The sequence below is a fragment of the Phacochoerus africanus genome, chromosome 10 (assembly GCF_016906955.1).
Source record: "Phacochoerus africanus isolate WHEZ1 chromosome 10, ROS_Pafr_v1, whole genome shotgun sequence".
NCBI classification, from domain to species: Eukaryota; Metazoa; Chordata; class Mammalia; order Artiodactyla; family Suidae; genus Phacochoerus; species Phacochoerus africanus.
Window position 1 is genome coordinate 66058507 of NC_062553.1, and position 21623 is coordinate 66080129.

The 21623-nt window shown below is 39.3% G+C and overlaps 1 pseudogene across 1 annotated transcript; it reads right to left on the minus strand.

Annotated features, from left to right (window-relative positions):
* Positions 1 to 266: 266 nt before the first annotated feature.
* Positions 267 to 20764, minus strand: LOC125137955 (UDP-glucuronosyltransferase 2B18-like; annotated as a pseudogene). Its single transcript, XR_007137549.1, has 6 exons — positions 20043 to 20764; positions 19270 to 19418; positions 6779 to 6910; positions 4734 to 4821; positions 3625 to 3844; positions 267 to 1464 (listed from the first exon to the last, which is right to left on the minus strand). The product of XR_007137549.1 is annotated as a UDP-glucuronosyltransferase 2B18-like (transcript).
* Between the last annotated feature and the right edge of the window lie 859 nt (positions 20765 to 21623).

The following is a 21623-nucleotide window of genomic DNA, read 5'->3' on the forward strand; positions in this document are numbered from 1 at the left end:
ATTTTATCTGCTGTGGCCTTGTATTGGTTCCATTTTTCTTTAAAAATGTGTCTGGGAGCTCCCGTCATGGCTCAGTGGTTAATGAACCCAGCTAGGATCCGTGAAGACATGGGATCGATCGGTCGCTGGCATTCTGGCATTGCTGTGAGCCATAGTGCAGGCTGGCAGCTGTACCTCCAATTCGACCCCTAGCCTGGGATCGTCCATGTGCCAAGGGTACAGCCCTAAAAAGGAAAAACCCAAAAAAATCATTAATTCACTCTTTGTTCAACAAATACATTTTATTTCACAACATATCTGCAAGTAATTAACTGATATAGATTGACAGATCCAGGTACATTTGTAGAAAATGAAAACTAAGTCCCTTTGGAGTACAGGTTATTTAGTACGTTAATATGTAGTGGAGAACTTAAGTCAACTACCAGAGGCTGAATATGGGAGTGGAAGTCATCAGGTGAATATTTTTAAAGATAATAAGAAAATGAGAATTAGGGTATGAATTCAAAGATTTTCACACCTAGATCTATTTTTTAATTTATTTTTTTAGATCTATTTTTTTAATAGCAGTTCCTATATTTTGAATTCTCCAAAATTTCCCAGGGAAATACGTTGAAGTGGATGATGGTAACTGGCTTGCCAGGGTTTTAGATAGGAAGTGATGCTGAGGCTGGATGCAGAGGAAACACCAAGAAGTTTTAGAGGTCTCACAAAAAAAGGAAAGGGTAACTCTTCTTACATAATTCCAATTTTTGCACACATTCTCTGGCAAGATAAAACTGTAAAATTCTGCACCCGAATGAAGTTAAAAATTCTGAATATTGACAACATGTGGGTACTCTGGGTGTACTTGTTATTGTTCTTGTGTCTATGCACACCGTGTGAAACACAGTTAAATTCAATCATGTCTTTTGATATAACTATTGAATTAAAATAATAACTTTCAATGTATACCCACGTAATTCTATTTTGACGGATTTTTTCACTAGGTGTCCTCTTGGCGTGACCTAGGTCTAACTCTGAAACAGGCAGAAGGTCCTGGGTACACAAGTCTTGCCCTGAGATGTTAAATTATGAGAAGTCATTTTGTCACAGGAGGATGGGAACCTTGTCATACCTCCTTCCTGCTGGAATAAACGGAAGAGTTCTATCTACTGGGCCATACCCGCTTCCGGCCTCAGACACAGCTACTGCCTTTTTGCCTTCTCTCCTGCGTTAGCCAACTTCCGGCAACAAAAAAGACAACCCCTTGTGAGGGCAAATGCAGCCATTGCCACACAGGCCAGCAGGAACCCAATGACATCCAGAGAGTGGTACTGGTACCAGGTGAGGTCGTGGGCTGCTGGCCGCAGGTGCTTGGCTCCTTTGTGGCGCATGACAAACTCGATCCAGAAGACCGCCCGGTCCAGGGGCTTCACAGGCTGATCATGTTGAATGGTTGATAACCACATCACGTTTTCCTTGTAGCTGAAGGCCAAAGAAGCAGAATCAATGTGGAGAATGAACTAGGAAGGATAAATGTGACGTTTTCATGCCGATGGTAAAAAGGAGTGTCGCACAGTGGGGAAGAAAGACAGATTATTTTTCAGAGATGACTATAGAGACCTTAGCTTATGGGCTACAGTTTGTTACATGAGTAGGATTTCAACCTAGGTAGAAAAGAGAGGAGATGTGAGAGGAGAAGAAGTTGTAGTAGAAGGAGTGGAAGAACTTAAGTTGCAACAGCAAAAAAAAAAAAAAAAGGAAAAAGGAAAAAGAGAGAAAGGAAGTGCAGTAACTCTGTGCTTTGAAAGTTCAAACTTTGATTTCCCCAGTAGGGCATTGTTAATAGACCCAGTGGACAAGTTTTAAAATACTGTCATAATCCAGGGATATGCATAAGTCCATGATGGTGTTCGGAGGCAAGTCTAGGCAAGGTTGCTGAGGAGCTGGTGTTGACCTAATATTAGGAAAGGAGTGGTTAAAAGGGTGGAAGTGGATTGCCTTGGTTTGAATCCTGACTCTGACTCTTACTTTGCTGCCTGCCTCTGTCTGTTCCTCGGTTTTTGAGTATCCGATGGAATGGTTAGGAATAGCCTCCTATCTGATTATTGGGAGGAACAATATATTGATTTTTAGAAGTATTCCTAGCCCACAGTAGACTCTCAGTGAATGCTTGCTAGTGTTGATATTGTTTTTCGTGGGAGTTAATTTAGAATAGAGTGTGCTCAACATTTGACTAATTTGGCATTGCAGTTACATTTGTTCCCACTCTGTTAAAGTCATTATGGATCAAAAGGCACAGGAGGAGGAGGCCTCGAGAGATAGGGCTCACAAACCGGAAATCCCAAGGTGCTATGGCATGGGAAAGGAGCAATAACGATGGAGGTCAGTTCTGTCCTGTTCTGTGGAAACACAGAGGGAGCCCTGGGGCTCTGAGTGGAGGGTGGTAATCAGGAAGCGTTTGTAATACAGTGGAAAGTCTGTAAGGAAGTAGTAAGGGGATGTGAGCTCAGGACTTAGTACGATGCATAACATATTGTAATCATTCAGTATAAACTAGGTAAAAATTATCTTCGTTTTGGATACTACCTTCACACTCTTAAAAAATCAAAATCTATAATGATACCAGAGAGATGTATTTTTACATAAAATCAGTAAAATGATGTATACGTAAAAAACAAGAAGAAGAAATATGTACTTCTTACGGTGCTCTCTCCGGATAATGGTTGTGCTAAAATTAAAATGTAACAGCACTGCTTTAAAGCACAAATGTCCACAGTGGTCTTATTAGCAATATATTCTCCAAATGTTTATTTTCCAAAATCATTGTGAAACACAGGGGATATTCATATTTATATAGACACATACATGTATATGTCATTGTTACAATATTTATAGTATTCGAGAGATTAATATAAGTCACGAAATAACTTGGAAGCCGAATGACTTGCGTTTCTGAAAATTGGGCTTTTATGTAGTAATGTACCAATGTCTTGTCCAAATCAAATGCTTTTTTATTTTCTAATTCTTCCAAATAAGACAAATGCAAGCCCAAGCAAAAGAGCTGAGACTATAACTACGTTGATGGGTAGTATCTGTCTTATTGTATTGGGGTAAATTAGAAAGTTCTAGGTGTTACCTGTTCTCAGTAATGGGTTCAAAATGTTGGCATAGAAACTTTGGGAAGTGGTCATTGTAATGGCAATTTGAGATTGATTATGTCATGGTGGTTTACTAACAACAGACCATCTTGGAAGAGGTTTAAACATTAAATGAGTCCATCTGCTGAAAAAGACCTCACAACTCTGCAAATGACTGCCCTTATAATATACATGATTTCCTAGTTGAACCTGGTTCTAAATGCTTCTTCTTAATTCTTCTGCTCCTACCTCAGTGATTGTTCTCATGCTAATGATTAGTGCTTTCAAAATGTTCCCACCATCCTTACATCCTCTGACAAAAGTTCCCCCTAAAAGCAGGGGAAAAAAACCTTAATGCGACCCAGTAGGTTACTGATGACTGTTTCAAAGCATTGAGCAAAGCTTACTCCTCATTTGTTTATGTCAAGACTCATTGCTGACCCACTGGCCTTCATCTGGGAACCTCTCTAGAAACAGCATCAAAGTAGAAAAAACCTATACTCACGAAGGGTTGTTAATGACTTGCTTCAAGGCATTGAGCAGATCTGTTCTTGACATTGTGTCCAAGTCCAATCTTACAGCTGCTCCCTTGGCTGTCATGTGAGCGATGTTATCAGGCTGATCAGCAAACAGGGGAATGCCCACCATAGGGACCCCGTGGTAGATGGCCTCAAAAATGCCATTGGCGCCACCATGAGTTACGAAAGCTTTGGTTTGGGGATGACCTAGGATTGAGTGAATTTCAGGAAAAGGATTAATCTTACGTCTTAAAACAAAATGATCCGGTGCACATTAGAAGGCACTGAAAGCAGCAGTGTCTTCTAGATAACAGATGATTATGTACAGGAAATGGCATTTCAAGTGCTTTCAGAACTCAGAGCAAGAGACCCCTTGGTCTGCTGGAGAGGTCAGTGAAGACTTCATGAAAGCAGTGCTGTGTCACTTGCATTTCACAGATGAGTCCAAGATTGTCCTGTGAGCAGCTTGAAAGAACCTCCTGGGTCAAAGAGAGCACGTGTGCACAACAGGGGGGAGACAATGCCGGAAATACCCGCTCTCCAAGAAGTAGGAGGTCTCTGAATCTTATTGGAAGGGTGTCAAGGTAAGAGGAAAAGCGTAAAGGTAGTGGCACTGGAACCAGAGGAAAGAAAAGCTACACTGTATCATGAAATCTGGAATCAGCTCATGAAACAATTTTGGATTTTTTCCTGTAGAAAATGGAGAGTCCCTGGTAATGAAGGAGGGCTTGGTTTTCTGTAGCATTTCAAATACCTCTAGAGAGGGGGAAAGACTGCTGCAGGGAAAGAATTCAGCGAGAGAAAGACAATCCCCAACGTTCTTTCTAATTTCACTGTGAGAAGCAGTTACAGTCAAAATAAATCTACTTTGATTCTGGCCATGAGAAATGTGACCTGCTTTAACAAAATGCCGTCTCTGTTGTAGTCACTCCTCTTGTCCTCAGAGGCTGGAAATAAAAATAAAGGACCAAAGTTTTCTTTTTGAAAATAAGTTTCAATAATAAATGCTAGGAGAATGATAGATATTCCTGCAGAAGTATTAACATTCTGCTCAGCTGTTACTCATGTTTTCAGTATTTGTTCTCCCAAGTCTTACCAAGAAGGTCATTTTGGGGGATCCACTTATACAGCCGAGTATTGGGTCCTAAGGTATCAGGTTTCTTGCCTTCGTATTTCCACAGCACCTGTTAGGGTAAAGAAATCCTTGATTCCATGAATCAACTTCAGAGTTGCAGCAGTAGAGTTCTACAGAGATTCAAAGACATCTAGTTAAATGCTCTCCATATGACAGCTAAGGAAATGAGGCCACACACTCTTCAGTGACAGTAACTACTAATGCTCTGACCTCAACTCACATTTACACAGTTATGATTCTATTCAGTCAGGTAATCATGACCTCTCACACATGACTGCCATAGGCAATTGAGATTCAATGACACTTCAAATATTTAAGAAAATGTTAGGTGCTCTAATTCTACTGAACAAAAATAGTGTCAAATTACTAGTCACCTACGCATTATTTTTCTTTATTTCATATACAAGCTTTGATTTTCAAATTTGGTATTCACTTGTGTATTTCTTTTTGACTGCTCCTTGTGTTCACTTATACCTTGAGTTATTTTAGGAGAGTTTTACACCTCGTAATTGACATGTATAGGGAAATGTCAGTCCTTAGGCTGTTAGGAGAAATAAATGTTTTTGCTTATTTATAATTTATTACTAATAAGTTAATTAGTACTGCTTAGGAAGTATAAGGAATTTTAGATTATAAATTGATACGCACTAATTCCAAGAACAATGACAATTGGTAATTTCTGATGTGAACCCAGAGTATTGCCATTATGAAAAAGCTTAGAAATTCATTAAATTTAGAGACGGGGAGTTTGTTGGTAGTTTGTAAGTAAAACTAAGTCTGTTGAAAAAGTTGCAGAACTATGATGCGAAAATGTATTCACTGGACTCTGAACAGTTTAACAAGGAAGCACAAGGCATTGACCACATTGGTCAAAGTGTGGTTTCTATGCACAGTACCAAAAGAAGTTACTAATCTTGAAATTCCTATGCAATTTTCATAAATCGAATTATAATTTATTAGTGCTTAACCCCTATTTGCACTGTGAATAGAACATCCTTTAAGTTCCCAGCCAGCAATTAGCATACCTGGCTAGGAGAATACTAGGATATCCGATAGTAAACTGAAAAGGAATATCCAAATATCCAAAGGCACCAAGTGTATATTACATGTTAGAAAATAGTTTGCTGCTCTATTTTATGGAGAAAGAGGCAGCTGCGCTTTTTCCATGCCCGTCTTCCTCATGCTTGACCCCTTGGTATAGTCCCTCCTCCTTCCTCAGTGAGGAGGGGTAATCTTCGAATAGGTGAGAAGCAGAGTTCATCAAGGGCCTAGACTTTACAATGCACAGGGTTCACCGTAAGGGCAAACCCCTATCTTCATCTTTTATCTTCCTGCTTCAGACATTGGCAGGCCCCAGTCCAGTAGGGGAGGCTGATGTTTCTCTTTGTCTAAATCACTGTGACTGTGGGGGTAGCTGGAAGCAGCCTGATGAACCCTGGCCATTCTTTCTCTGAACAGCGCCTTGAAGAGTACACAGAATGGGTGTGTGTCAACACAGAATGGGTGTATGTCAACATTTAGAGGAGTTCAGTAGGGGCCAGGATTATCGGACAAGTATGAACTGCATGTCATATTCCAGACTTTTGCCAATATTGCTTAACATTACTGTGCTATTACACTTACTGTTAAAATTTAACTCCTGAGAACATCTCTATGTGAACCATGTCTTCAGGAGTCCTTCTGGGTAAAGGAGCAAATGACTAGGCAAAATTTGGTATTTCTTTTCCTGTCCATGATATCATTATAATACCAAATTTCACAAGGTTGCTGTTAAATAACTTTTTTGGGGGGGGGATCACAATGTTAAACCAAAATTACTGTCAGTCAAATATACTCTGTCTACTAATGCAGCAGCGGCCATGTATGTTTTGCTTGTCCAATATATCTGAGATAAGGTGGACCTATCATGATGGTTTGTCTTTCTTGCAGGAAATGTCTAATCAGGTCTTTCACAGAATTTAACAGTCTCATAAAATAGTTGTCCACAATTGTATTCCTTCATCTACCTTTTGGGGAATCTGGGCAAAGGCGGATGCAATCGTATTGGCTCTTTCTTCTGTCATGTTACTGATCATTGACCCCAGAGTAAAGAGCACAATACCATGTTCTCCAGCACTCTGGACAAACTCTTCCATTTCCTGTAAAAGAAGGATTTGCTGCATCACAGAAGAGTCACAACATGGTCAAGATTATTGGAAGGATTGCTACAAACAACGAAAGAGAGAAAATCTGGTAGCCTCAGAAATTCTTAGCGTGATGGCTTTAAAAAAATAGTAAAATACACATAAAATTTACCATCTTGATCATTCCTAAGTGCATAGTTCAGTAGGTGCAAGTACATTCACATTATGCACCCAGTCTTTAGCAGTTTTTCATTTGGCAACGCTGGAAATCGATTTCCATCAAAAACTCCCTCATTCTCTTCTCCCAGGCCCTGGCAACCTTCTCCTTATTCTACTCTGCTCTACTCCGTATTTCTACAGATTTGCCTCATCTGTATACTTTGTCATAGTTGAATGGTACAGTATCGATATGTCTGTGACTGGCTTATTTCATGTAGTGTAAGGTTCACCCATGTTGTGTCAAGTGTCAGCAAATGGCAATGAAGAGAGGACAATCCAAAACCTACGGGACACAGCAAAAGCAGTTCTAAGAGGGATTGTTTTGGTGATAGAGTCTTATTTCAGAAAATAAGAAAACCCCCAAATAAACAACCTAACTTGACATCTATGGCATCTGGGTAAGGAAGAACAAACAAAACTCAGAGTTAGAGAAGGAAAGAAAGCATAAAGACCAGAGCAGAAATACATGAGATGGGGATGGGGAAAGCAAGAGAAAAGATCAATGAAGCAAAAGGCTGGCTTCTGAGACCAAAGACAAAACAATAAGGTAAAATAAAAACGGTTTTCCCATCATGGGTTAATGAATCTGACTGGTATCCATTAAGATGCAAGTCTGATCATTGGCCTTGCTCAGTGGGTTAAGGACCTGGCATTGCAGTGAGCAGTGGTGTAGGTCGCAGATGCAACTCGGATCCCCCATTGCTGTGGCTGTGGTGTAGGCTGGCAGCTATAGCTCCAACTGGACCCCTCTTCTTGGAACCTCCGTATGCCGCGGGTGCAGCCCTAAAAAGACAGAGACATGAAAAAAACCCTGGTTTTTGAAAAGATAAACAAAATTGATTAGGCTTCAACTAGACTCATCAAGAAAAGATGGGAGCGTGCTCAAAGCAATAAACTTAGCAAAGAAAAAGGAGAAATTACAACTGACACCACAGAAATACAAGGATCATAACAGACTCCTACACCCACCTCTATGCCAACAACAGATGTAACCTAGAAGAAATGGACACTAAGAGTTTTACTAAGGTAAAACCTTCTAAGACCGCATCAGGAAGAAACGGAAAACAGAAATAAGTCAGTCACTAGTACCGAAATCAATTATATCATTTAAAACATCCAAAAAACAAAAATGCAGGATCAAATGTCTTTGCAGGCAAATTCTATCAAACATTTAGAGAGGAGTTAACACCTCTATTTCTGAAACTCTTTCAAAGATGTGCTGAGGAACTTGCCTGTGCATTCTATGAAGCCACCCTCATCCTGATTCCAAAATCAGACCAAGACACCTCACCAAAAAAGCACCCCTCCCAAAAAATAAAGTAAAAAAAAAGACTACAGGCCAATATCATTGTTGGACATAGATGTAAAAATACTCAAGAAAATGTTAGTATCTGGAATCCACCAGTACAATAACTGGATCATGCACCATGATCAAGTGGCTTTTATACCATGGATGCAAGGATTTTTAATATACACAAGTCAGTCAATGTTATACACCACATCAACAAACAGAAGGGTAAAAACCATATGGTCATTCCGAAAGATGCTGAAAAAGATTTTGACAAAATTCAACCCCACTCGTTTGTTGACCCTCCCGAAAGTGGGCAACGAGGGATCCTAACTCAGTATAATAAAGGCCATACACGACAAGCCCACAGCCCACATCATTCTCAATGTTGAAATGCTGAAATTGCTTCTGCTGAGGTCAGGAAAAGGACATGGAGGTCCATTCTCACCAATTTTCTTCAACATAGTTTTGGCAGTCCTAGCTACAGCCACTAGAGAAGAAAAAGAAATAAAAGTAGCGAAGAACGGAAAAGACATAAACCTGTCACTGTTTGCAGATGACATGATACTATACCTAGAACCTCCTAAAGAGGCCACCAGAAAACTGCTAAAGATAATCAATAAATTTGGCAAAGGTACAGGACACAAAATTAATACACAGAAATCTCATACACTAACTACAAAATATCAGAAAGGGAAATCTGAAAAACACAGTCCCATTCACCATTGCCTCAAAGAGAAGAACGTACCTAACCTACATAAAGAGGCAAAAGACCTGAACTCCCAGAACTGTAAGACACTGATGAAGGAAACTGAAGATTACACAAACAGATGGAAACATATGCTATGTTCTTGGATTGGAAGACTCAATATTGTTAAAATTACTGTACTACCCAAGGTCATCTACATGTTCAGGGCAATCCCTATGAAAAAACCAATAGCATTTTCCCAGAAATGGAACAAAAAACTTGAGAATTTGTATGGAAACACAAAAGACCCCAAATAGCCAAAGCAATCTTGAGGAAAAAAACAAAGCTGGAGGCATCAGTCTCCCTCGCCTCTGACTACACTACAAAGCTGCCGTCATCAGAAGAGTCTGGTTCTGGCACAAAAACAGAAATACATGTCAATGCAACATCACAGAAAGTCCAGAAATACATCCATGCACTTGTGGTCAACTGATCTAAAGGAGGCAGGAATATACAATGGAGGAAAAATCAGTCTCTTCAATAAGTGGTGCTTATTGAACAGCTACATGCAGAAGAGTGAAATTAGACAGCTACATGCAGAAGAATGAAATTAGAACACACTCTAACACTCCACACAAAAATAAACTCTGAAAGGATTAAAAATCTAAATGTAAGACCGGATACTCTAAAACCCTTAAAGGAAAACATAGGCAAAACACCATGACATAAACTGCAGCAATATTTTTTGGATCCACCTCTTAGAGTAATGACAACAAAAACGAAAATCGACAAATCATACCTCTATAAACTTAAATGCTTTTTCGCAGCAAAGGAATCCATGAATAAAATTAAAAGACAAGCTGCAGAATGGGAGGAAGTATTTGCAAAGCGAACAACAAGGGATTATTTTCTAAAATATACAAACAACTCATGCAGTTCAATATCAAAAAATAGTCCAAAAATGGGCAGAAAATCTAAACAGACGTGTCTCCAAAGAAGACATACAGATAGCCCCCAGACACGTGAAAGGGTGTCCAATGCGGCTAATGGCTAGAGATGTGCACTCAAAACTACAGCCAGGTAATCACCTAGTCAGAATGGCCGTCATCAAAAATCTCTATACAGCAAAGGCTGGAGAGTTTGTGCAGAAAAGGGACCCCCCTTACACTGTTGGTGGGAATGTAAGTTGGTGCAACCCCTATGGAGAACAGTGTGGAGGTTCCCTACAAAAATAATATAGGACTACCATATTATCTTGTGGTCTGCCTCCTGGGCATATATCCAGAGAAAATCATAATTTGAAAAGATAAATGTATCCCAACGGTCACTGCAGCAATATTTACAGCAGACAAAACATGGAAGTAACTTAAATGTCCGTCAGCAGGGGACTGGGTAAAGCAGATGTGGTACATGTATGCAGTGGACTATGACTCAGCCATAAAAAGGAGTGAAATAATGCCATTTCCGGCAACATGGATGGACCTGGAAATTATCACACTAAGTGAAGTAAGGAAGAGAAAATACGTCATATGCGATCACTGATATGTGAACTCGAATGCAAGTGATACAAAGGCACGTACAAATCAGAAACCGAATCAAAGATTTCAAAACCACACTTAAGGTTACCAGAGGTGAAACATAGGCAGATTAAATTAGGGGATGGGGATTGACATATACACACAATCATATGTAAAAGAGGTAACTCGGCTCTACCGTATAGCACACGGAAACCTAGTGGATACTGTGTAATAACCTACATGAGAAAATAATCTGAAAAGGAATGAGTATGTGTACATGTAACAGGATGTGTAACTGATTTACTGTGCTGTATACCTGAACCTAACACAACTTTGTAAGTCAACTCGACTGCAATAAAATCAAATGTGAATTCCAAAAGAAAGAAAGAACTTTGCCAACTGTCAAAAAAGTTGTAAATGTTGTGTTGTGTCAAAATTGACTTTTAAAGGCTGAGTAATATTTCTTTTTCTTTTTGTTTTTTGTCTTATTTTTAGGGCCTCATCTGTGGCATATGGAAGTTCCCAGGATAGGGGTGGTATTGGAGCTATGGCTGCCAGCCTACAGCATAGCCACAGCAACCCAGGCTCCAAGCCGTGTCTGCCAGTGTAAGTCTCACAGCAATGCCAGATCTTTCACCCACTGAGCGAGACCAGGGGTTGAACCCACATCCTCATGGATACTAGTTGGGTTTATTACCACTGAGCCACCATGGGAACTCCTAGGCTGAGTAATATTTCATTGTTTGTAGATAATACATTGTGTTTTGTGCTTTACCTGTTGATTGACAGTGGGTTGCCTCAACCTCTTGGATTTAATGAGTAGTGCTTTCATGAGCATGGTTTGCCAAATCTCTTTGGGATCCTACCTTCAACTTTTGTGAGTATGTACCCCAAAGAGGAATTGGTGAACTATCTATTAATTCTATTTTCAATTTTTCAAGGAAGCTCCATATTTTCTTTCTTTCTTACTTTTTCCTCTCCAAGGCCTCTCTCCTGAGGTTCCTGGGAAGGAGGTGTGGGATATGAAGTCAGTTTCTTGTATCACGGGTATTTGTGCAAATGTGTGTGTGGGTTGTGTGTGTGTAAGCAAGAAATGAAATCAAGCCAGTACACAGTAGTGAGGAAGAGATGCTATTCAAGAATACTGTCCTCAGACTCTTCATCAATAATGTTGTTAATAGTTAACACAGATTCTCGGAAGGCAGGCACATAGCAGGATTTAAGCTACCCTTAGTTATTACTATAATTCTACTGAATCATTTGTTTATTCTAGACAGACTTTCTGGAGAATTATTTTAGACTAGTCATCAGTATTCCATTTCCCTGACCCTAAGAACGAAGAAATATTTGTGATTTGAACGACTTGATATCTATCGTTCTCTCAGCTCTATAGTCCTTATACCTTCCTTTAAACTTTATCACGATTTCCCCAATTCTCTCTCTCTTACTAATCACTGAGGTTTGAGGAGTCTGGTGTTTGACTTTGGAAACGTTCCTGGGTCCTTTTTATCATCCAGAGATACACTGTGTGGTTAAATATTTGAATGACCATATTGCTGGGTTTGTTTACATATGACAGCTTTTGCCCTGAGATACATCGCATAACTGATGTCACAGTAGGACGTAGATGTGTAACGGGTTGTAAGGGACCCTCATCACCATCTCACTGAGCCCCCCAGGGAGTACCACCCCACAGGAGAGGTATACCAGGGTTTCCATGGCATAGTTTTGGTCACCTGGTGTGTGGTCACTTCAGAGTAAGTGAAGCTCCAGGTGAAGCCCTATTTGCCTGGAGTTGTTTCAGAACTAGTTTGTCCTGTGATTTCTTTGCATTTCCCAAAATAAATGTTATGTTTTATCCACTAGAACAATATCCAATTGCGGAGTGAATGTACTCTATTTACAAAACATGTGGACAGGCAGAATTTTCCTGGATAAGTGTTCCAAAACCTTACACCCATCTTTCTTCCTTTTTTTCTCCTTTAAATTCATCATTCTGAAAATAACTACCCAACCCTTCCACCATAAAATGTATGGCTTCTCATCCTAATTGCTGTCACAAAAGTTCTTTTCAAAATTATTATCATGATTATTATGATTATTATCTTGGCCGCATCTGCAGCCTATAGAAGTGTCTGGGCTGGGGATAAAATCCAAGCCATAGCTGTGATCTGCGCCGAAGCTGTGCCAGTGCTGGATCCTTTAACCCCTGCCCACTGCACCACAGAGGCAACTCCTTCAAAATGATTTTTAGCAGAAAAGTAAAAGAGGATTTAAAAAAGAAACCTCAGTCTTGCAAATTATAATGTGTAGAGTTTTATTAAAAATATAATTTCACCCTGATGATATCAGGTTCATTATTAAGTTCACTGAAGTTTTCTCATGACTCCTCTTACCACTTCCAGATAATATACACATACCCGTTTATCTCCAGCGGTCTTTAAAGTTACCTGCCTTCAGTATTTTGTCTCATTGGCTTGCTACCCAAGGCTGCTTCATCTCTGCCATGGAAGATGCATCCCTATCATATTGTTGTAGTACATCATTTCTTCAAAAATTGATCACTGATGTGAACTGGTTATTCTCATTCTCTGACACCTTTATGAAAATATGGTGAGCTAGTGGCAAAAAAGAAGGCAAAATATGAACAACTGTAAAAATGAACTAAGATTACTCATACTCTCTGTGCAAGGATATCCTTAGTTTACAATTCATATGCTTTTCTAAGGAGATGAAATATATGTGGCATCAAACATCATGCAGTTTAAGGTTTATAACATATTGATTTGTTCATGTATACATTGTAATAGGATTGTCATTTTCATGATTGTTCGTACCTCATTCATGTCACATAATTATCATTTCTTTTTTTGTGGCTGGAATGACTAAAGTCTAGTCAGAGGAGGATTGATGATTATAACATAATATTGTTGTCCATATTCACTGTATGATAACTTAGCTCTCTAGGAATTATTTACTGTAGGATGCAAGTTTGCACCCTTAAAAAATTCTTTCCTATTCTCCCATGCCTGAGCTCCTAATAGCCACCATATCCCTCTCTGTTTTCACAGGTGTGACTTCTTTTAGATTCCACACATAAGGGATGCCATACAGGAGTTCCCATCGTGGCACAGTGGGTAACAAATCTGACTAGAAACCATGAGGCTGCAGGTTCGATCCCTGGCCTTGCTCAGTGGGTTAAGGATCCGGTGTTGCCGTGAGCTGTGGTGTAGGTCACAGACATGGCTCAGATCTGAGTTGCTGTGGGTCTAGCGTAGGCCAGTGGCTACAGCTCCGATTAGACCCCTAGCCTGGGAACTTCCATATGCTATGGGAGCAGCCCTAGAAATGGCAAAAAGACAAAACCAAAACCAAAAATGGATACCATACACTGTTAGTCTTTGTTCAAAAACATAAAAATTACAAGCATTAGCTAGACTAACCATGAAAAACTAAAGAATCAAATGGGTTAAATTATAAATGAAAGAGGAGGCATAACTTATACTACAGAACTATTCAGGGCCACAAGACAATGTCGTGTAGGAGTATGTGCCAACAAATTACGTCATCAAGAAGAATGGATATGTTTCTAGAAACACACACTCTATCAAGGCTGAATCATGAAGAACTAGAAAATCTTAGCAGCCATAATTTGTAAAGATATTAAAGCAGTAGTTAAAGATCTCCAAATACAGAAAACCCCAGAACCAGAAGGCTTCCTTGACGAAACATTTAGAGAACAACTGATGTCCATCCTTCAGAAAATTAGCAAGGAGAGAGGAAATGTTTCTGAACTTATTTCACAAGGCCAATAGTACCTCGATAAGCTATAGATAAAGACATTACAAATAAAGAGGCCTACAAGCCACTATCCAGGATGAATACAGAGGCAAAAACTCTCATGCAAATATTAGCCAGCCAAAATTCCTGAACATAGGAAAAGGATTGTATACCATGACCAAGTGGGATTTATCCTTAGGATTCAAGGATGGTTCAACATGCCCAAATCATTGCAGATAGTACCTTGCATTAATAGGAAGAAACCGAAAATAACTTGATCATCTCGATAGATGCAAAACAACATGTGACAAGAGACAGTATCCTTTCCTGATAAAAACTCTGAACTTATAGGGTAGAGAAGGAACATACCTCCACATAATAAAACCCATACATGACAAACCCAAAGCTAACATGATGCTCAACAGTGACCAATCGAAAGGTTTTTTTTTTTTTTCCTGCGATTAGGAAAATGGCAAGGGCGCTCGCTTGCACACTAATTTGACATAGTATTCCAAGTCCTAACAGCACAACTTGGCAAGGCAACGTGATAAAAAGTATCCAAATCAGAAAGGAAAGAGTAAAATTCTCAGTATTTTACAGATGGCATGAATTTTTGTATTGGAAATTCCAGAGACTCAACCCAAATCCTAAGCTAACCAACAAATCCAGTAGATCTGCCGGCTACAATAGCAACACACAGAAATCAGTTGCATTTTCCTCCACTAGTAATGAAACATCTGAAAAAGTAGCCCGTTGATAACAGCATCAAAAACAAAAATGTAAGTAGAAAGGTCTGAACCTTGATAACTCCGAGACTTTGTCGAAAGAAATAAAAGACATAAGTGGAGAGGCATCGTGTGTTCATGGATCAGAGAGTAAATGCTGCTGAACTGGCCTCACACCTTCCAGTTTCAAATTGTACTGCAAGGATACAGGGTTTAAAACCATACAGAACTGGCCTAAAAATAGACAAACAGACCAGTGCAACAGAGCACAGGGTCCGGGAGGGTCTGGGATTAAAATTGGGAGTTTATAGTCAACCACTATTCAACAAGGGAGGCAAGAACACCCAATGGGCAGAGGTTAGTCTGTCTCTTCTCTTTGGAGAAAACTGAATAAACACATGCAAAAAAAGTGTAATGCCGCCTCTATCTTACATGTCTCTTAAAAATTAGCTTAAAATGGACCAAAGACATATACACATCAGACCAGATACTGTAACTCTCCTAAAAGAAAACATAGGGAGAAATCTCTTTGACATTGGTCTTGAAAATGATTATTTTGGATATGACACCAAAACTATGACAAAAGAAAAAAGTCAACAAGTGGAACTGTATCGAACTTAAAATCTTCAGCATGGTAAGAAAAAAAAAAAGCAGTCAACAAGTTGAAAACAAAGTACAGAATGGGGGAAACATTTTCAAATCACGTATTGAATGAGGGATTAAACCCCAAAATATATAGAGAGCTCATTCAACCCATCAACAAAGTTCATTCCATAGAAAAGAGTAAATGAACAAAACTGACATTTGTCCAGAGAAAACATCCAAATGGCTAAGAAGTTTATGAAAAGATGCTTGACATTACTAATCATCAGGGACAGGCAAATCAAAACCGCAATATCACCTCGCACCTGTTAGAAGTCTACCACTAAGAAGAGAAAACCGTTGGCAGAATGTGGAGAAAAGCGAATGCTTGTACGTCATCAGTTAGAAGGTAAATTGACTCTGCCTCCATGGAAAACAAAATGAACATTTCTACAAAAAAATAAAAAATAGATCCGCTATGTGACCATCTATTCCACTCCTGGGTATGAACCTAAAGAAAATAAAAACAGGATAGCGAAAAGCTGTATGTGCTCCCATGTTTATTACAGCATGATTCCTAATAGCCAAGGGAAATAACCTAAAGGCCCATCAACTGATGAATGCATAAGAAGATTTAAACACCCACACCTACACCCACGCCGACACCCACACGCTCAAAAAAACACACTGGATGTTACTCCTCCATGAGAAAGAAAGAAATCCTGTCATGTTCAACCACATGGATGGACCTTGAGGACATTCTACTGGAAATTGTGCTTCCATTTGAATCGTTCTTCTACTCCCACACCTAAATATACATCATGACATATAGTTTTAAAATGTAATTCTAACTGATATTCTCATGTTACCTGCAAGACAACTGTGATCTCGTTATATCTGCTATGTTCCAGCTAAACCTCATACCTGATTTAGCATAAATAGGTATTTGATAAAATGATTATAATGATGTGATGTACACACTATAATGTGCTTAAACATTGCTTAATTTTGGATATGTAGATTACTTCCGGGGTGCCTTTCATGAATTACTGTCCAAAATAGCGTGTTTGCACATCTCGACTATTTTCCTGTATAGTTTCATAGGCGTACAGTGTGAAGTCAAAGGCTATAAGCATTTTTATGATTCTTGATGAATTCTGCCAAACATCTTAATACTTTAAGAAGTATAGAAATTTTCTGAGAGAACATAATAACTAATGGAAAGGTTAGTAGTTTGAAGGAATTGTTTCTTTACGTAGTGTAGTCTTTCCAGTCATTGCCTCAGATTCAAATCTTGTGTTGCATCTTAGTAATAGCAGCTACTATTACTAATTGTTACAATTATACTGTTAGTCATCTTTCACTCTGTCCTCCTTCCTCTCCTCCTAACCTCCCTCCTACCCACAGTATCACTTTCCTGAAATGAGAATGGTGAGATCTTTCCAAAAATAGGGCTAGATAGCACAGAAATTTCGCTAATGTTCTCTCAGCCTCTGGATGTTGTAAGAGCTACCATAGAGAATCCAAACAATTTGCAGTCAAAAGAGATGCTGAGTTTTCTCCTTGAAAGAAATATCAGTTTCATTTTTCCATCAAGAAGGAGTGGACAAAAGGCTCTCCTAAGAGATCACTCCCAAGAGGTGGCTAAAGAGTATTTGCTTCCTATTTATGTCTAAACTACACAGAAAACCGATCGTGTCAACGTAGAACAGACTAGATTCTTGCTTACCTTCATGAGGACTAGCAGCCTAGAAACTTGGGTGATTTTTGAGAAATTTTGGGATTTTTAACCTGTGGGCAGTTTCCAGATTCAAGAGGTATAAATTATTTTCTCTTTAATACATGTTCAGAATTTATGGTTTCCATATGTGCAGTGTATGTTTTCTCTGTGTTCACACCGTCAGGCCGCTATGAACTTGGGGCCTACGTTCCTTAGGGAGCTTTAGAGGTTTGCTATAGGATTGGTGTAGGCAGAAAACCCCTGGCCTAATAGACTAAGCTATGTCTTTTATGCTATAAGATGTGAACCCTGGAATTTCAAATGAGGAACGGTTTAAATGCTGATGTGCAAGTGGGGAAAGGTTGGATTTGGCCTCAGAAGTTGTTAAGACTTACATTTCTATCGTTGAAGAATGGTATTTTTTTAGCTAGGGCACTGGTGAAGGGCCTCATCCTCTGAAATAATTAAGAAACTTTTAGAATCTTTTAGAATTTTAGAATTTAGAATTTAAAATTAAGAGTATTAGAATCTTCTCAACTGCGTACTAACCTTAAAAGCTTCTTAGCACTAAAACTTTTAAAAATTAAATGTATTAGATTATATTTTATTAACTATAAATTTTATTCCAAATTAACATTTACTAGCTTTGTTGAATTGTTTCTATAAAGATCCTTTTTTAATTAAAAAGACTTGAAAAATTTGCTCCCCATGGGCTCTAATCCCCAGAACGTTGCTGGAGAATATACCTTTGAGGTTCCAGAAAACCCGTTCTGATTAAATTAAGAATTAGGTCCAGGTGGCTGGCATAGATTGGGTTATGGAAAGTATGCAATAATACAAACAAAATAGCAGTAAAGGCAGTAGTTGTTATTTCCTCTGGATCACTGAGCATATGCCAGAGACATTTTGGCTGTTTCATACGTACTAACCAATTTCCCCCCAGGAGCAACCATATGAAGTAACTCCTATTATGATAAAATTGAGTGTGGTTATATCTCTGTAAACATTGCAGTCTAGTATTCAGTCATTATTGCCTCTATCTCCCAACAACCTGTTAAAAGGTACGCCTTTCCTTCTGGCCCCTTTACACTCCAATTCAGGGCCTACATCCTACGTTGTTAAAAACATCTGATCATTTCTCTCCTTTTCTTTACCTTTTTAAATTTCTGCCTAACTCCTTTATGAGATGCCTCAAACTTCTTATAATTACCTGTCTTCAACTTGCCTATCCAGCATCATCTGCCTCCTTGCTCAGCCTCTTCCTGTTTAGATTAACCTTAGACCTCTTGGGAATTGTCATTAACATTCTGCTTGCTTTTAGTCTGTGGCTCCCCCACCCCTGCCCTATCACTTCTTATTCCTGCACATCCCTCCGATCTCCCCTTAATTATCAGTGCCTCAGAGGTACTTGCTCTGATTCCTGCTGGATGCTTCCTTGGCAGTGTGGTGTTTCCTTACCGTGACACTTTTCACTTGATGTTTATGACTTGCTTGCATTCTGTCTTTCCAGGTAGAGTGCCAGGTGGTAGAAAATGCATCTACACTCTTTCTCTGCCTTTCAGCACCTACTCCTGGTATATGCTAGGCATTTTATGTTTATTCTTATAATGAATGTCTGATACCGTATTGTATGTTAAAAAATGAGGATGGTAATAACTGACCTATTCTCAAAGTCTCCCAGATGTCCCTTTATTTCATGAAGATACTGAAATTCAGAGAGTTGAGGCAGAAACGAATATGTGAGGTACTAATTGGCAGGTCATTCTATCCAGCTTCCTATTCGAACTAAGGAGTGGAGGATTATTCCTACTGAAAATGTAAAGTAGAAAAAGCACAACAATCCAAATCAGGTTACCTTAGGTAGGGGTTTGGCAGGTTTGCAATGGAAGCCTCCAATAAATTCAAAATTTGGTAGCAGTGGGCGGGGAAAATCAAAATCCCAATAATTTCGAATGAGCCACATGTCAGCTTTCCCCATTGTCTCAAATAATGTAGTGGGCCTTCCTGAAAGATAAAGCAAAATAGTAACTAAGGTTAGATGAAATGAGAATATAGTCATGTGCATACCTTAGGTAAGTTTTGGAAAGGAGCTTGGAATGACGTAGCCAGAGATGTTTGCACATGTCTCTTCTTGATAAAGCAGTTATGTATCTTTGTGTAAAGTATATCAGTTCATCTCATATAATGCAGAAATGGAGCTACATCAGTAGAAACAATCTCTAAACACTCCCCAGAATTTTGCGTTACACACACCTGTGTGAGTCCTCAGTCTACCTGTCATCATTTATTATGACATTCTATGAGGCTTAGAGTGAGTGACCTTTTTAGTGAAAGTAGAACTTTAGTAATGGGTATATAATTGCTTGGAGAAAGTCCTAAGCATTTCAAGATGTGGCTTACGACGTTGTGAAGTCTTCTGAACTAGTAATGCTCCACAGGGTTTATCTTCCCCAATGATTTAATGTTTCCAAAGTATTTACAAGATTGAGGGATCATTTTATATTTTCATTTTTCATCACTTCACTTATAAGAGACAAATTCCTGGGGCTTAATATTTACATAAACGCACCCACCAAGGCATTGGGAAACTTAGGTCTTCGTGTTAAACCAACTAAAAGCATGACTTACCTAGTGCTTCACTGTAAAATTGATTCCACTTCTTCTCATTAAACATCTGGAAACAGGAGTCCAAAAAAACTACGTATAACATATTTTTAACCCTCTCCGTGAATGTCATGTGATCACTAAGTTCTGACATGACAACAGGTACATAGGATGGTGGGAGTGGAAGCTTTCCACCGAGTTTTTCAATTGAATAACCAGGAGAGAAGCGCAGGCTGTACACCAGCGGTATGTTGAGTATCTCAGCCACCAGCTCACCACAGGGTATAACGGGATCTGCAAGAACAACATCAAACCTTGATTCTTGTAGCTTTGTCATAAGTTTCTTGTTCAATGTAGCATCTTTACAGAGCTTCAGTGCAATGTCAGAGAATTTCCAAAAGAAATTTTGAATTTTGAAAAAATGTGTCCAAAGTGAATCTTTTGCAACATGTCTCCATTTCTCGATAAACTGCTTGACAAAATTATCAAAGTAATCTTTAGTTATCGATGTAGGGAACATCTCAAATTTGAGAGTAGATGATTTGTTGACATCAACAACAACGGCAGCTGGCGATGTCAGAACCGTCACCTCATGACCCCTGCTGACAAGTTCCTCCAGAATTATCTTCATGTTAATCCAGTGACTATATTCCATTGGCCACACCAGCACCTTTCCACACCTGCCAGAGCTAAAGTAGCACAGTCAGCTGTAGCAGCAGCAGGAGTGAGAGCCATTTCAGAGACATCTTGTTCATATGTAGTACTTTTTAAAAATTAGTCTACCCTTTTGTTATTGCCCTTGCTTATATCTGAGGAGAAATCAATCAGGAAGTTAAAACATAACTCCGACACCTTAAGTAAATAGCTTATATGAATGGTCAGCAGCTGTGGCAAGCAACTGAAGGGGCAAAGTGTAGAACACTCCATGTTCCTGTGGTGTGCTGAATGTTGTTCCTGGGCTTTATCCATCTAAAAGTCAATGACCTTGCACAAGCAAATGAACTATATTATGTAAGAGATAAGACATTTGTAAAATCAATAGAAAGTGAGAGGCCCTCTTGTCTGCTTTCATCTTGACAGGTAATTAGAGATAAGGTGATACTAGCAGGATGGAGTGTTATGGGGTGCAACACCTGTATCCCCCACAAAAACAACAAAAATAATAAATGAACAACTATGAATGATGAATTATAAAGTATAAACTATAAATTGTAAAGCAAATGTAAATTACTTTGGGATAGCTCTGGGCCACAGGGAAGGAGCAGCAGATACCCTGCAGAGTTTAAAAACAGAAGATGGCCATATAGAAAAGCTTAGCAAAGATGGGCTTTCCATCATGCCCTCCTCCAGTTCAGAGCAGCTTAGAAGCAGCAGGGCTCCTTTCAGAGGAATTTCACTTTAGGAAGAAAGGAGACTAGGAGAAGGTCCATAAGGCTTAGACACTGTCAGCCTTTGCTGCTGAGGGCTTCCCCAGCCTTCCCCAGCACTGAGTCCAGTTGCCAGAGCTGCCCAGGGTCCCTTGCAGCCATGTCCTTTCTGAGGCAGGAGCTGTCCCTGTGGTGACCTGACCTTGAGGCCCCATCAGCCCTCTGCCTTGCTTTTCCT